The following is a 17,770-nucleotide window of genomic DNA, read 5'->3' on the forward strand; positions in this document are numbered from 1 at the left end:
CATACACTTTACACCAGGGACAGTGCTTCCTGTGAGGCCATCTTCACCACACCAGGGCCTGTACTGATGGATGAGGACATCCACATTACACCAGGGACAGTTCTTCCTGTGAGGCCATCATCACTACACCAGGGCCTGTGCAACTTGCTGATACCATCCACATTACACCTTGGCCTGTGGTGCTGACCAATATCATGCACAATTCACCAGGGCCAGTGGTGTTGGCTAAGGCTATTCACATTACATCTGGGTGTATGGTGCTGACCAATACCATCCACATTTCACCACAGTTTGTGTTGCTGTCTGATGCGATCCACAATACACAAAGGCCTGTGCTACTGGCTGAAGACATTCACATTACACCAGGGCCTGTGGTGCTGGCCAATACCATCCACATTTCACCAGGGCCAGTGGTGTTGGCTGAGGACATTCACATTACACCTGGGCTTCTGGTGCTGAACAATATCATGCACATTTCACCAGATCAAGTGGTGTTGGCTATGGCCATTCACATTACACCAGGGTGTGTGGTGCTGACCAATACCATCCATATTTCACCAGGGACAGTGTTGTTAGATCAGGCCATCCACATTACAACAGGGCCTGTGATACTGTCTGAGGACATTTACATTTACATTTACCAGGGCCTGTGGTCATGGCTGAGGCCAACTACATTTCACCAGGGCCTGTGTTGGTGGCTGATCCCATCCACAATATACAAAGGCCTGTGCTACTGGCTGATGCCATCCACATTACATCAGGGCCAGTGCTCCCTGTGAGGCCATCTTTACCACACCAGGGCCTGCGTTTCTGGCTGATGTGATCCACAATTCACAAGGGGCTGTGCTACTGGCTAAGGCCATTCAAATTAAACCAGGGTGTGTGGTGCTGACCAATACAATCGAAATGTTGGCTGAGGCCTTACACATAACACCAGGGACAGTGCTTTTGGCTGAGGCCATCATCACTACATCAGGGCGTGTGGTGCTGGATGAGGCCATCCACATTACACCAGGGCCTGTGTTACTCTTTGATGCCATCCACATTACACCAGGGCCTGTGGTGCTTGCCAATACCATCCACATTTCACCAGGGCCACTGTTGTTGGCTGAGGCCATACACTTTACACCAGGGACAGTGCTACTGGCTGATGCCATCCACAATACACAAGGGCCTTTGCTACGGGCTGAGGACATTCACTTTACACCAGGGACAGTGCTTCCTGTGAGGCCATCTTCACCACACCAGGGCCTGTCCTGATGAGGACATCCACATTACACCAGGGACAGTTCTTCCTGTGAGGCCATTGTAACCGGACTTACGACTTATCATTAAGAATGACCGAACTCCACTAGCCAGTAGCAGGAGATCTAGGATCGGCAGGAGCCCAAGGTATAAACACCAATAAGGAGAGACCACACCACAATAGACTGTTCACAAATTTGTTATATTTGACACACAGCAGCTGCAACAATGTAATGAAAAAAACAATAAAATAAAATACAAAATATTTCCCCCAAAATAGCAAACTAAATAAAAGTGCGCGCATACAGCTTTCTCTGAGTCAATTGTATGAATGGACAATGTCTGGTAACTGATGGATCGTTGGGGCCCGTTCAGTTTGTTTAATGTTTGTCCTACCACACTCCGATGAAGGAAGAAAATTCGTAGTCCTGCAGGTATCTGAAGCTTCAATGGGAACGAAACTTTGGCTTCAATAAAACCTTGGCAAATCCTTTTCAATTTCGGGTTGGCTCGCCATCCAGTTAACTGGAACTGTGGAATCACTGCTCCTCGATGGGGCTTGCTTCAGACTGGGTCCGTCTGTCGAGTCATCCTTTTACCAGATAACAAAAAAACCTGACCGTTGACAGGGTGAAACTCTGAACAACCAAAAACAACTGCAGCAGACTTGCTTTTAACTCCTAGCGATTCGACTTCGGGAACATTAGTTTCTCTGGCACATGGCATTATATGAACAGGAACGAAATGGCAACACAGGAAATCATGTGATCAAGGTCAACAGCAAGGGTCACTGGGAGCTCATTGCTGATTGGCCAAGTTAAATGACAACAGATAATCTTATTGGTCCACATCTTCCTTTAAACATAAAAAAAAAAGAAATGACTAAATTGTTTACATTATACATGAAAAAAAAACTACTTTCCACTGCTCTTTTTTTCTAGCTGGGCTACACCATCATCACCACACCAGGGCATGTGGTGCTGACCAATACCATCCACATTACACTAGGGCCTGTGTTACTTATTGATGCCATCCACATTTCACCCGGGCCTGTGGTGTTTTCCGAAACCATTCAGATTTCACCAAGGCTTGTGTTTCTGCCTGATGACATTCACAAAAAACAAGGGCCTGTGATACTGGCTGATGCCATACACATTACACCACTACCAGTGCTTCCTGTGAGGCCATCATCACCACACTAGGGCCTGTGGTGCTGGATGAGGCCATCCAAATTTCACCAGGGCCTGTGGTGCTGGCCAATACCATCCACATTTCACCAGGGCCAGTGTTGTTGGCTGAGGCCATCCACATTACACCACTGCCATTGCTTCCTTTGATTCATTCATCACCACACCAGGGCCTGTGGTGCTGGCCAATACCATCCACATTTCACCAGGGCCAGTGTTGTTGGCTGAGGCCATACACTTTATACCAGGGACAGTGGTGCTGGCTAATATCATCCACATTTCACCAGGGCCACTGTTCTTAGCTGAGGCCATACACATTACACCAGGGACAGTGCTTCCTGTGAGGCCATGTTCACCCAAACAGGGCCTCTTATGCTCGTTGATGTCATTCACATTACACCTGGGCCTGTGGTGCTGACCAATATCATGCACATTTCACCAGGGCCAGTGGTGTTGGCTAAGGCTATTCACATTACACCAGGGTGTGTGGTGCAGACCAATACCATCAACATTTCACCACGGTTTGTGTTGCTGTCTGATGCGATCCACAATACACAAAGGCCTGTGCTACTGGCTGAAGACATTCACATTACACCAGGGCCTGTGGTGCTGACCAATACCATCCATATTTCACCAGGGCCTATGGTGCTGGATGAGGCCATCCACATTACACCTGGAGCTCTGGTGCTGACCAATATCATCCACATTTTACCAGGGCCAGTGGTGTTGGATAAGGCCATTCACATTACACTAGGGTGTGTGGTGCTGACCAATACCATCCATATTTCACAAGGGGAAGTGTTGTTAGATGAGGCCATCCACATTACAACAGGGCCTGTGCCTGTTGTAAGGACACAGGCCCTGTGCCATTACAACACAGGGCCTGTGCCATTACAATGGTATAATGTGGATGGCTGAGGCCATCCACATTACACCAAGGCTAGTGCTCCCTCTGAGGCCAACTTCACGACAGCAGGGCTTGAGCTGCTGTCTGAGGTCATCTACATTTCACCAGAGCCTGTGTTGCTGGCTGATGTGATCCACATTACACAAGGGCCTGTGCTACTCGTTGATGCCATCCACATTAAACCAGGGCCTGTGGTGCTGGCCAATACGATCGACATTTCACCAAGGCCACTGTTGTTTGCTGAGGCCATCCACATTACACCAGGGCCTGTGCTACTGGCTGATGCCATCCCCATTACACCATGGCCAGTGGTGTTGGCCAATACCATCCACATTTCACCAGGGCCAGTGTTGTTGGATGAGGCCATTCACATTACACCAGGGCCTGTGGTGCTCGCCAATACCATCCACATTACACCAGGGCCAGTGGTGTTTGCTAAGGACATTCACATTACACCAGGGCCTGTGGTGCTGGCCAATACCATCCACATTTCACCAGGGCAAATGTTGTTGGCTTCTACCATCCACATAACACCAGGGACGGTGCTTCCTGTGAGGCCATCTTCACCCAACCAGGGCCTCTGCTGCTTGTTGATGCATCCACATTTCACCAGGGCAAATGTTGTTGGCTTCTACCATCCACATAACACCAGGGACGGTGCTTCCTGTGAGGACATCTTCACCCGACCAGGGCCTCTGCTGCTTGTTGATGCCATCCACAATACACAAGGGCCTGTGCTGCTGGCTGATGCCATCCACATTACACCATGGCCAGTGGTGTTGGCTGAGGACATTCACATTACACCTGGGCCTGTGGTGATGAACGATATCATGAACATTTCACAAGATCAAGTGGTGTTGGGTATAGCCATTCACATTACACTGGGTGTGTGGTGCTGACCAATACCATCCACATTACACCAGGGCCTGTGCTACTGGCTGATGCCATCCACAATACACAAGGGCCTGTGCTGCTGGCTGATGCCATCCACATTACACCATGGCCAGTGGTGTTGGCTGAGGACATTCACATTACACCTGGGCCTGTGGTGATGAACGATATCATGAACATTTCACAAGATCAAGTGGTGTTGGGTATAGCCATTCACATTACACTGGGTGTGTGGTGCTGACCAATACCATCCATATTTCACCAGGGCCTATGGTGCTGGATGAGACCATCCACATTTCACCAGAGCCTGTGTTGCTGGCTGATGTGATCCACATTACACAAGGGCCTGTGCTACTCGTTGATGCCATCCACATTAAACCAGGGCCTGTTGTGCTGGCCAATACCATCGACATTTCACCAAGGCCAGTGTTGTTTGCTGAGAACATCCACATTACACCAGGGCCTGTGCTACTGGCTGATGCCATCCCCATTACACCAGGGCCAGTGGTGTTGGCTGAGGACATTCACATTACGCCAGGGCCTGTGGTGTTGGCCAATACCATCAACATTTCACCTGGGCCAGTGTTGTTTGATGAGGCCATTCACATTACACCAGGGCCTGTGGTGCTGGCCAATACCATCCACATTACACCAGGGCCAGTGGTTTTGGCTGAGGCCATTCACATTACACCAGGGCCTGTGTTGCAGGCTACGACCATCCACATTTCACTAGGGCCAGTGTTGTTGGATGAGGCCATCCAAATTACACCAGGGACAGTGTTTCCATTGAGGCCATCATCACCACACCAGGGCCTGTGGTGCTTGCTGATACCATCCACATTACACAAGGGCCAGTGCTGCTAGCCTTCCACATTACCCAAGGGCCTGTGTTGCTGGCCGAAACCATCCACATTTCACAAGTGCCAGTGGTGTTGCTGGCTGATCTCATTCACAATACTCAAGGGCCTGTGCTACTGGCTGATGCCATCTACATTACACCAGGGCCTGTGGTGCTGGTCGATACCACCGACATTTCACCGGGGCCAGTGTTGTATGCTGAGGCCATCCACATTACACCAGGGACAGTGCTTCCTGTGAGGCCATCTTCACCACACCAGGGACTGTGCTGTTGGCTGAAACCATCCACATTACATCAGGGCCAGTGGTGTTGACTAAGGCCATCCACATTACACCAAGGTCTGTGGTGCTGGCCATTACCATCCACATTTCACCTGGGCCAGTGTTGGTAGATGAGGCCATCCACATTATACCACGGCATGTGCTGCCTGTGAGGCTATCATCACCACACCACGGCCTGTATTGCTGGCTTAGGCCTTCCACATTGCACCAGAGCTAGTGCTCCCTCTGAGGCCATCTTCACGACAGCAGGGCTTGCACTGCTGTCTGAGGTCATCTTCATTTCAGCAAAGCCTGTGTTGCTGGCTGATGTGATCCACATTACACAAGGGCCTGTGCTATTCGTTGATGCCATCCACATTAAACCAGGGCCGGTGGTGCAGGCCGAAACCATCCACATTACACAAGGGCCTGTGCTACTGGCTGATGCCATCCCAATTACACCAGGGCCAATGGTGTTGGTTGAGGACATTCACATTACAACATGGCCTGTTGTGCTGGCCAATACCATCCGCATTACACCAGGGACAGTGCTTCCTGTCAGGCCATCATCACCACACCAGGGCCTGTGATGCTGGATGATGCCATCCACATTACACCAAGGCCTGTTGTGCTGGCCAATACCATCCACATTTCACCAGGGCCAGTGTTGTTGGCTGAGGCCATCCACATTACACCACCGCCAGTGCTTCCTTTGATGCCATCATCACCAAATCAGGGCCTGTGGTGCTGGCCTAGGCCATCCACATTACACCAGGGCCTGTGCTACTCGATGATACCAACCACATTTCACCAGGGATTGTGTTGCTTCCTGATGCGATCCACAATACACAAGGGCCTGTGCTTCTGGTGAAGGATATAAAAAAAACAACAACAGCAATAGAATAATATTAAACACAAAGTGAACCCGTCTTCCTTCATTAAATAGGTTCTTTTAGATGTTAAGGAGGAATTGACTTAACCAGGCTGGCGGAGAATGAAGACAACCGGACACCTGCTGCAGATGGGGAATCAGTGAACTTTTATTCAGACAGAGACAAGCTCTCAAAACAGCTCACATCAAGAGATTCCAAATATTTGCTGTGAGGATGGGTATATATTCTCTAAAACTTACAGGAGGGGGTTGTGAGGAAAGTGCTGCATTAGCAGAAAAACAACTCCATAAAAGGAAATCGGCCTTGGGTGTTCTAGTCTCTTCGCTTCTTATCGCTCTCAAGGCCAAAGTCGTGAGCACACATTTTTATTACACAGTTGCACAGTAACTTTAAAGCTGAACAATATTTAAAGCTGAATAATGTTTGATTCAGATTATATTTTCTTCAAATCCCCCTTTTGACCCATCTTAAATGGGTCAACACACAAAAATAAGTAACATTCAAAGGAACACAGAGACGTGTCGAAGCCTGGCTCGAAAAACTCCTCGGGTCTTTTCATTTGTCTTTATCTGTCATTGCAGATGAGGAGAAAAGAGTCCAGGCACCACCCTGCCCAGGGGTCGGCTGCAAGCAGTCTCGGTTCCCGATGAAAGCAGTAACAGCTGTCCTGCACACAAGGGTACAACGAGTTAGTGCAACCAGGGTAGTGACACAAAATTAACAGTTCCTGTAACTCAGCAATCAAAAAACATAAGTAATGATAAAAATGTGGAGAGTACAGAGTATACTATAATAATGAGAGATATAAACGTGAAAATGTGAAAGAATAAATCAACCGTAAAATAAACTCAGAACGGTAACTGCTAAGGACATTCAAAAGTGAATATGGTAAAACTGGAGAGGAAGTGGTGGGCAAGACCCTAGGGGCTACATTTGTCAGATTGGGACTGTCAGAAGTGGGCGAAGCTTTTGAACTTCAAGGTGTCACAAGTGTCGGGGGCCCTTCACAGATCAGGATTATGCCAATGGGAATGAGACCCAGGGCCAGGAAGCAAACAAAGACGCAACATCTTTGCCTGCCTGTCATTTCAGGGGGAAAGGGCCAAGAAATGTTTACTTAGCTTGTATGTCGTCTAATAGAGTATGATGGGTCAGAGAAAGGTGGTCCAGTTCCCCTCACCTCGCCAAGGGCGTGTTCTAGGAGTTAAAGAGCAACAACCTGCAATCTGTACCAAAAAATCTTCATAGTCCCACCGGAAAATCATAAGAGTAATAAACGATTCAGCTCAACAGACAAGTATCATGTTCAGGTTTCTCCAATCATTAAATCACTATTATTGCCACAATTTGCTTTATTCACCCTTTGGGCAATGAGAGAGAGAGCCCCTAATGGCCAGTTAGTGGGCTCTAGGTCAAACTGTCCCCAAATTTGTTATCTGTTATTATTACTTGTTGTCATGTCACTTGTCTGTTCTCTACTGCACCCCTCTCACCAAAGCAAAGCAAACATTAGCAGCACATTGACCGTAGTCAGGCATCCTCATTCCATAGGTGCTATAAAACATGTCCTGTAAAAGAATCACAGCTTTCAAGACAGGGTGTGTCTCCCCCAACACTCTCACCAGAATACAGTGTAATAGCATCCCCAACTCCTAACCCATAAACACCGTTTCTTCACACATCCGCCCAGAAATCCTGTAATAGAAAAACATTAAAACTGTAACCCTGTAGGGAAGAAAATGTAAATGGTAACGCTGCGCAGTTACCTCTGTAAGCAACACAAGACACAAAAATGGCATTTACAGGTTCACTCATCCTCGAATATTTTGTCATCCTTCTACTCCTGTAAAAGAAACCCACATAAATTCATCCACCCTTTTATCCTATCTAGGTGGAGGTGGTTAACCTTGAGTCATGGTCAAGTCTTGTCATCTTTTACCAGTCAGTCCGTTTGTTTTTATTCCCAGTCTTTCATCCATTCATCCGTTCTTTGCTGATAGTGAAACCTGTCGTCGCATCTAGTTTCCACACTCAGCAAAATGACGTCATCTCAAAAAGAAACAAGAACTTGAGTTTGGATTACCTCGCTGAATCCTTTTTTAAACAGGGACTCTCGTTTCTAATTGTCCCCACAAGTGTTTCCTCCAGAACCCATTTCAATGCGGAGAAACTCACTTACAACAATTTTCTCGCCGACGTGTAATGCTTGTAATTTCCGATGTGCAGATCTGCTTAAAGAAAAGATTCACAAACAAAAATCAGTAAATATAAAACAAAATAAAATGAAAAATAACAAAAACAAAATGCAGACGCCCGGGTCTTAGGACTTGTCACTGAATATTCTTCCCACCAATAAAAATACCAACCTAAACCTACACAGAGTCAAATCAACACCACCTCAACCTTTTCATATTCATAAACCTATATGTTTTGCGTTCGTGAAACAAAATTGAACCATTAAGTAAGTTGAGCTCTTGAAATGTTTTAATTCTCTTAATTCTGCCAGTTTATTTCAACACTTATTCAATGACTTTTATTCAACTGCTACTTGGTCACTCGACTTTTACCTGTTCAAATTGCCTAGGGTTCAACAAAGTCTAGATCCCCGTTATCATGAAACTTGAACGGTGTACGATGATTTACTTACAGTAATTTAGAATCATCACTCAACCTAGCTCTACTACTGGCACTGCGTGACTTTTCTCACACTGGAAACCAGAATTTAGTACAGAACTTTAATGCCTCAGGCAATCGCGTTCAAGGGCTGCCCCCCCCTTCTCTTCTTCTTTGTCCGTGTGTTCCTCCTTTATTAAATCTCCATCACAATGACGTGGCGCTCTGAAATAAAACTCACACTGTTAATTCCTCGTTTTCACTCTGCACCACTGCTCAGAGTGTTTTCTTTTCTTTTTAGTGTAGAGTAAACAATTAAGTCGAGGCCTTAAGCCCCAGATATCTCGCACGGGCATCATTTTCATAACCAAACCGCTCCGGACTCTGCTCCCCAGACCACACAAATGCCCTCTGGGCTTATTATTATAGCAAATTCTGTATTTGACTTTGTTGTGTGCAGCATTGAGCCTTTGTCAGTAAAGCATTCTTCATTGCAGCAGCTGGAGCATTGTGTGTCACTTCTTAGTAAATTAAATCAACATTTTGATTTTAGTGCATGGGTATGTATCAGTTTTTGCTCCCTCAACAAGTGCATAAGTGTTCATGTGTGTGTTTCCCTTCATTCTAAGTAGGCGCATGCAGAAGTGTGTGTTCGTGTGTTGGTATATGTTTGTGTTCATCACCTTCCTGTTCTGTAGTTTAGGTAAACCAGCGGCCTGACGCATGGCCTAGGGTCCTCCCCTCCTCTTTGGGTCTGTTTTCATCCGTTGTTGCAGCTGCCTGCATCTTCTCCTTGTACCTTGACCCTTTTGCTTCTGCCTTCTGCAGCTCTGCTGTTCGGCTCTTCTCAGAGGTCAGCATCCTTCTGCTCACCGTCCCTTTTCCTCCGGGCTTAATGCGCGTCTCGTCACAGCTCTGTCAGCTGACGCAGCCTGGGAATTTCCCCCGTGTAGTGAAACGGGCTTTAGGTTTAGTGCTCTCCGTCTCTGCTGCATGAGATCACTCTTTTGCAGCACTGTTGACATCCTCAAGTTGTTGTTGTGAGTCCAGCTGCTGTGGCCTTCAGGGGTCAAAGGGTCAAAGATGGTCGCGGAGAGGGCAACGATGGTAGAGGGGAGGGTAGGAGTCCAGGTCAGCTTCGGCTCTCAGAAAAAACAAAAACAAAACAAAACAGGCGAACAGGAAAATGATGTTGTGTTGGCTGTGCTGTGTTGGCTGTGTTATCCCGAGAGGGGAGAAACAACGAGATCTCGTCTCCCCCCTTTTTGTTTTTGTTTTTTTTTTTTTTTTTTTTTCTTTTCACCATATAATCAACTCATAACCCCTCAAGTTGACAGGACAACACAGGTACGTGTTAAAATTCTTAAGATCCTGTTTAGAAACCTAAAAAGGAATTTCCTATCATTCAGTAGTCATTTGTCTTAAACAATCAACAAAAACATGTCCCAAGTCGACCCTTTTAACCACTAAATTTGTCGTGTCCTCACTTAATCCTCAGACCAGTGTCTTTGTCTTTTGACGTTACGTTGTTGTCCTGCAACCCAAAGCGTTTAATTGTCAGTAATGTATAAACTATATCATTTAAAAACAGGTGTATGTTAAGTGTCGCTACTTTAACCTTGCATGTACGTGCACATGTATGTAAGCTGTTTCTTCATTGCATGTATGGGTGCGTCTTTATATGGGTTACTTTAACTTTTTCTCAAACGAGGCATGTCTCTAACACGCACATGTGTCTGTTCCTCACCCTTCTCATATCTTTCTCTGGTTGTGTGTGGTTTTATTTGTTTCAGTGATTTACCAGGAACATCTTTTCCTTTTCTCCATGTCTTCCGCCAGAGGTTAACACTGGTGAGATTCAGGGACACAGCACCCAGAGCAGTTCAGCAAGAAAAACCCGCCTCAAACTACATTCTCTCTTTTTTGTTTTACCGGGAGGGGTGAGGACAACTCTGGTGTCCAGTCGTGAATTTTAGCCAAAGCTTGGCCTGTCTTCTGCTGCCGTACTCAGGCTTCCAGGTTAAGAAAAAACACCTGTATGAAGACACTAAACATACATTTAGTATTTGTATAAACATAACTGCCTAAATCATTGAACTCTTGAGGAGGGTGTATTTCAGAATCAGAATCAAAATCAAAAACTTTATTGTCATTGTCATGAGACCGACGACATTAAGAATGGTCCCCGATCATTGCATCATCCCTAGTAATATCAAATATAAAAAAACAATAAAATTCAATCAATAAAATAGATAGAATACTTAAAATACTAAGTATTCCCACCGTCATGCTTCAGACCGTGCATAGATTAACACAAGAGTGGCATGGTGGACATTTTTGTAGTATTCAGATGTGTTATTGCAGTTGGATAACAGCTGTGTTTGAGTCTATTAGTCCTTGCTCTGATTGCCCTGTACCGTCTGCCTTAGGGCAACAGTTCGAACAGGGAGTGGCCAGGATGTGAGGTGTCTTTTATGATGTTTTGGGCCTTTTTAAAACAGTGGGCGTTGTTTGACTCTTTACTAACTTTAAAACCCCACCATAACAATTTCTCACTGACAAACTTCTATGCATCCATTTAAACATGCGAAGCCAGCACAAAATCACACACATACCCCTACAGCAAAGCTTTAACATAACCACAATGCAACTCCTCCCTTAAACGGGAGAAATCACCCTGAATCAACCAAGTCTGTATAAAACGTCAAACAAAGATAAACCACAAACATTTCTACACTTCTGTGTCTTCCACGCAGCACAATAGGCAGAAAAACACCGATTACTCACAGTCTACAACAAAAGAAAAACCTGCTCTTTTCACAACTCTCACAGCTAAAGTCAAAACTCTTACCCAGTGCCTCTGAAATAACAAAAAAATCACCAAATACTCGATTACTCTTTTCACTCGCTCCCTCTCACTCCCTTCTTCCTCATACAGCATACACGCTCGCTCCCGCGGACCCGCTCGGCCCCGCGGGCTCACTCGGCCCCCACCTTTTTCCTCTCACAGAGACAGAGAGAGAGACCCTTTTCCTTTTTTTTTTTTTTTTACTTCGGTCTATCTGCACAGAGTTTACCTCATCTCTTTCCTTCTATGGGCATGCACACTTCCTGTCTCACACACACAGCCCCTCTCTCAGAGAGAGCAGAAAAGAGTTTTTCCTTTTTTTCAACACTCAGGAGAAATTCAACAGACAGTTTATACCACTATTTTACACTTTATTTACACACACCGGTAATTTATGTTCTATTTACACACGGGCCCGCATAGACATATGCCAGAAGAGGTTACCCCTAACTTTTTGACTAATTTAAAAGCATCTTTCAGCTGTTTTGCTTCTTTAGGCTGGTGTGTGGAGTTGATGACTGTCTCAACACATGTTAATTGTTCTCCCAATGTGCTAAGAATAACACCGGGACCCCAACCATCATCATTAGTTTCTCGATCTAATTCTCCATCCATTTTACTGTCAATGGAGGAGTGTTCTTTTATTGCTTTTAAAGGAGAATTTGGGCCAGCTGGGTTTCTGCCTCTGTTAGGCACTAATCAGCTGGGGCGCTGCTTTAAAGGTGAGTCAGCACTGAAATATCCCTTCAGGTGTTACCAAGCTTCTACCAAACCGGAGTCTGGCGGGTAACCTTGCCTAGAGCTTCCTGATAGGGGTGCTAGTTGGTTGTCACCTTGTTCACACGTCTCATTCACACTTCATACATTACCTGCAGTCACTCATTACCCTCCTTATGTATGTAATAAATGTGTAAAAAAATTCTATGTGTGGTGTATTATTTTAACCAAAAGAGGAACCTAGTTCCTTTAATTGTGTAATCTGTGAACAACGGAGAACTAAACTGTCCTGCCCAGTGTTCCACAGCAAGCATTCAGCGTGTATTTATGTGTGTCCAATATCAAACAGAACATCAAAACATTTAAAACACTAAAATCATCGGGGTTTTAAGAAGAGATCCGTTTTCTCCTATTGATCAAAGGGACCCCTCCTATGGACTCCAACCAGTACTTCTCTTTTTTAAGTTTTAGAGGATCTTTTCTAATAAAGTCCTCTGGGCCTTCCTAACCCTTCTGTAGTTTAGAGAATATTACTAAAAAATATTCTCAAGGCCTTTAACCTTTTAATTTGTTTAGAAAGGCGTTACTAATAAACCCTTTCAAGGTCCCAGACCTGCTGAGGTATGTATCCGACACCGGAGAGCAAACCCGTCGGCTGCAACCGTGGTCAGACCTCAGTTCACTCTTATCTTTATTCACTTATTCACTTATTTCTTATTCACTTATCTCTTATTCACTTGTCTGATTCTCAACAAGCCTTAAGTAAGCCAGACAATTTTGGTTATGAATTACTAGGAGTTTGGACACTAAGTATTTTTATAATGTTCAATATAGCAGAAATAAAAGGTCTGCTTACCTTGTTTTTTGTGTGTACACAGCTTTTGTCCAAACTCCGTTCACTCAGACCACGGCCGATGTCCTCCCTCCCGTTCCAGTTTGACCTGGAGCGGATCCTGTTCGTGACGCCAATTGAAGGATATAAAAAAAACAACAACAGCAATAGAATAATATTAAACACAAAGTGAACCCGTCTTCCTTCATTAAATAGGTTCTTTTAGATGTTAAGGAGGAATTGACTTAACCAGGCTGGCGGAGAATGAAGACAACCGGACACCTGCTGCAGATGGGGAATCAGTGAACTTTTATTCAGACAGAGACAAGCTCTCAAAACAGCTCACATCAAGAGATTCCAAATATTTGCTGTGAGGATGGGTATATATTCTCTAAAACTTACAGGAGGGGGTTGTGAGGAAAGTGCTGCATTAGCAGAAAAACAACTCCATAAAAGGAAATCGGCCTTGGGTGTTCTAGTCTCTTCGCTTCTTATCGCTCTCAAGGCCAAAGTCGTGAGCACACATTTTTATTACACAGTTGCACAGTAACTTTAAAGCTGAACAATATTTAAAGCTGAATAATGTTTGATTCAGATTATATTTTCTTCACTGGCTGAGGACATTCACATTACACCAGGGCCTGTGCTACTCGATGATACTATCCACATTTCACCAGGGATTGTGTTGCCGGCTGATGCGTTCCAGAAAACGCAAGGGTGTTTACTACTGGCTGAGGATATTCACATTACACTAGGGCCTCTGTAGCTGGCCAATATAATCCACATTCCACAAGGGACAGTGCCTCCTGTGAGGCCATCTTCACGACACAACGGCCTGTGCTTTTGGCTGAGGCGATCCACATTACATCACGGCCTGTGATGCCGGCTACTACCATCAACATTACACGAGGGACAGTGATTGCTGTGTGGCCATCTTCACCCCACCAGGGCCTCTGCTGCTCGTTGATGCCATCCACATTACACCTGGGCCTCTTGTGCTGACCGATATCATGCACATTTCACCATGGCCAGTGGTGTTGGCTAAGGCCATTCACATTACACCAGGGTGTGTGGTGCTGACCAATACCATCCATATTTCACCAGGGACAGAGTTGTTAGATGAGGCCATCCACATTACAACAGGACCTGTGCTACTGGCTGAGGACATTTACATTTCACCAGGGCCTGTGGTCATGGCTGAGGACAACTACATTTCATCAGGGCCTGTGGTCATGGCTGAGGACATTCACATTACACCAAGGCCTGTGGTGCTGGTCAATACCATCCACATTTCACCTGGGCCAGTGTTGTTGGATGAGGCCATCCAAATTTCACCAGGGACAGTGCTTCCTGTGAGGCCATCATCACCACACCAGGGCCTGTGGTGCTGGATGAGGCCATCCAAATTTCACCAGGGATTGTGTTTCTGCGTGATGACATCCACAAAACACAGGGGCCTGTGATACTGGCTGATGCCATCCACATTACACCACTACCAGTGCTTCCTGTGAGGCCATCATCACCACACCAGGGCGTCTGGTGCTGGATGAGGCCATCCACATTACACCAGGGCCTGTGGTGCTGGCCAATACCATCCACATTTCACCAGGGCCAGTGTTGTTGGCTGAGGCCATCCACATTACACCATTGCCAGTGCTTCCTTTGATTCATTCATCACCACACCAGGGCCTGTGGTGCTGGCCAATAACATCCACATTTCACCAGGGCCAGTGTTGTTGGCTGAGGCCATACACTTTACACCAGGGACAGTGCTTCCTGTGAGGCCATCATCACCACACCAGGGCCTGTGGTGCTGGCCAATACCATCCACATTTCACCAGGGCCACTGTTGTTGGCTGAGGCCATACACTTTATACCAGCGACAGTGCTTCCTGTGAGGCCATTTTCACCACACCAGGGCCTGTACTGTTGGATGAGGACATCCACATTATACCAGGGACAGTTCTTCCTGTGAGGCCATCATCACCACATCAGGGCCTGTGCTACTTGCTGATGCCATCCACATTACACCTGGGCCTGTGGTGCTGACCAATATCATGCACAATTCACCAGGGCCAGTGGTGTTGGCTGAGGCCATCCACATTACACCAGGGACAGTGCTTCCTGTGATTCCATCATCACCACACCAGGGCCTGTGGTGCTGGCCAATACCATCCACATTTCACCAGGGCCACTGTTGTTGACTGAGGCCATACACATTACACCATGGACAGTGCTTCCTGTGAGGCCATCTTCGCCACACCACTGTGTTAGTGGCAGAGGCCATCCACATTACACCCGGGCCTGTGTTGTTGTCCGAAACCATCCACATTTCACCAGGGCTTGTGTTTCTGCCTGATGACATGCACAAAACACAGAGGCCTGTGATACTGGCTGATGCCATCCACATTACACCACTACCAGTGCTTCCTGTGAGGCCATCATCACCACACCAGGACCTGTGGTGCTGGATGAGGCTATCCACATTACACCAGGGCCTGTGGTGCTGGCTGAGGCCATCCACATTAAACCAGGGCCACTGTTTTTGGCTGAGGCCATACACTTTATACCAGCGACAGTGCTTCCTGTGAGGCCATTTTCACCACACCAGGGCCTGTACTGTTGGATGAGGACATCCACATTATATCAGGGACAGTTCTTCCTGTGAGGCCATCATCACCACATCAGGGCCTGTGCTACTTGCTGATGCCATCCACATTACACCTGGACCTGTGGTGCTGACCAATATCATGCACAATTCACCAGGGCCAGTGGTGTTGGCTGAGGCCATCCACATTACACCAGGGACAGTGCTTCCTGTGATTCCATCATCACCACACCAGGGCCTGTGGTGCTGGCCAATACCATCCACATTTCACCAGGGCCACTGTTGTTGGCTGAGGCCATCCACATTACACCAGGGCCTGTGCTTCCTGTGAGGCCATCCTCACCACACCAGGGACTGTGCTTTTGGCTGAAACCATCCACATTACATCAGGGCCATTGGTCCTTGCCGATGTCATCCACATTTCACCAGGGCCAGTGGTGTTGGCTAAGGCCATCCACATTACACCAAGGCCTGTTGTGCTGGCCAATACCATCCACATTTCACCAGGGCCAGTGTTGTTGGCTGAGGCCATCCACATTACACCACCGCCAGTGCTTCCTTTGATGCCATCATCACCAAATCAGGGCCTGTGGTGCTGGCCTAGGCCATCCACATTACACCAGGGCCTGTGCTACTCGATGATACCAACCACATTTCACCAGGGATTGTGTTGCTTCCTGATGCGATCCACAATACACAAGGGCCTGTGCTTCTGGCTGAGGACATTCACATTACACCAGGGCCTGTGCTACTCGATGATACTATCCACATTTCACCAGGGATTGTGTTGCCGGCTGATGCGTTCCAGAAAACGCAAGGGTGTTTACTACTGGCTGAGGATATTCACATTACACTAGGGCCTCTGTAGCTGGCCAATATAATCCACATTCCACAAGGGACAGTGCCTCCTGTGAGGCCATCTTCACGACACAACGGCCTGTGCTTTTGGCTGAGGCGATCCACATTACATCACGGCCTGTGATGCCGGCTACTACCATCAACATTACACGAGGGACAGTGATTGCTGTGTGGCCATCTTCACCCCACCAGGGCCTCTGCTGCTCGTTGATGCCATCCACATTACACCTGGGCCTCTTGTGCTGACCGATATCATGCACATTTCACCATGGCCAGTGGTGTTGGCTAAGGCCATTCACATTACACCAGGGTGTGTGGTGCTGACCAATACCATCCATATTTCACCAGGGACAGAGTTGTTAGATGAGGCCATCCACATTACAACAGGACCTGTGCTACTGGCTGAGGACATTTACATTTCACCAGGGCCTGTGGTCATGGCTGAGGACAACTACATTTCATCAGGGCCTGTGGTCATGGCTGAGGACATTCACATTACACCAAGGCCTGTGGTGCTGGTCAATACCATCCACATTTCACCTGGGCCAGTGTTGTTGGATGAGGCCATCCAAATTTCACCAGGGACAGTGCTTCCTGTGAGGCCATCATCACCACACCAGGGCCTGTGGTGCTGGATGAGGCCATCCAAATTTCACCAGGGATTGTGTTTCTGCGTGATGACATCCACAAAACACAGGGGCCTGTGATACTGGCTGATGCCATCCACATTACACCACTACCAGTGCTTCCTGTGAGGCCATCATCACCACACCAGGGCGTCTGGTGCTGGATGAGGCCATCCACATTACACCAGGGCCTGTGGTGCTGGCCAATACCATCCACATTTCACCAGGGCCAGTGTTGTTGGCTGAGGCCATCCACATTACACCATTGCCAGTGCTTCCTTTGATTCATTCATCACCACACCAGGGCCTGTGGTGCTGGCCAATAACATCCACATTTCACCAGGGCCAGTGTTGTTGGCTGAGGCCATACACTTTACACCAGGGACAGTGCTTCCTGTGAGGCCATCATCACCACACCAGGGCCTG

The 17,770-nt window shown here is 47.0% G+C and overlaps 1 long non-coding RNA gene across 1 annotated transcript; it reads right to left on the reverse strand.

Moving 5' to 3' along the window:
* Positions 1-6,365: 6,365 nt before the first annotated feature.
* Positions 6,366-13,863, reverse strand: LOC147326372 (uncharacterized). Its single transcript, XR_015130468.1, has 2 exons — positions 13,503-13,863; positions 6,366-13,373 (listed from the first exon to the last, which is right to left on the reverse strand). It is a non-coding gene; the product is annotated as an uncharacterized LOC147326372 (long non-coding RNA).
* Positions 13,864-17,770: the final 3,907 nt, after the last annotated feature.

The sequence above is a fragment of the Aulonocara sp. 'chitande type north' Nkhata Bay genome, linkage group LG7, assembly GCF_057382095.1.
Source record: "Aulonocara sp. 'chitande type north' Nkhata Bay isolate Kocher_YH1m ecotype deep benthic linkage group LG7, A_spYH_male_GT1.1, whole genome shotgun sequence".
NCBI lineage: Eukaryota > Metazoa > Chordata > Actinopteri > Cichliformes > Cichlidae > Aulonocara > Aulonocara sp. 'chitande type north' Nkhata Bay.